This window comes from Corvus brachyrhynchos, unplaced genomic scaffold, assembly GCF_000691975.1.
Source record: "Corvus brachyrhynchos isolate BGI_N302 unplaced genomic scaffold, ASM69197v1 scaffold10, whole genome shotgun sequence".
In the NCBI taxonomy this organism is placed as follows: domain Eukaryota; kingdom Metazoa; phylum Chordata; class Aves; order Passeriformes; family Corvidae; genus Corvus; species Corvus brachyrhynchos.
Window position 1 is genome coordinate 838860 of NW_008236180.1, and position 284 is coordinate 839143.

The window sequence follows — 284 nt, forward strand, 5'->3', positions numbered from 1 at the left end:
GCATTTTAAAAGGACTTTAAAGTTCAACACCGCTTTCACACTTTGAGAGCAGCAGCGTTCAGACACGCTGCGACCCGGCTCGGGGAGTCCCTTTCCCGCACCCAGGAAAGGACCGGGGGCGATTTTTAACCTCCTCCTCCTTCAATTTAGGGAACTGTGCGGTTATTCTGCATTGAGAGCAGCTGATGGATGGTGGTGGGGTTGCGAGGTGCTGAGCACTGGGGGGTGGCGGGGAGAGATCTTTCCCCTTCTCCACATGCATCTAAGGAGTCATCGGCAGGAAA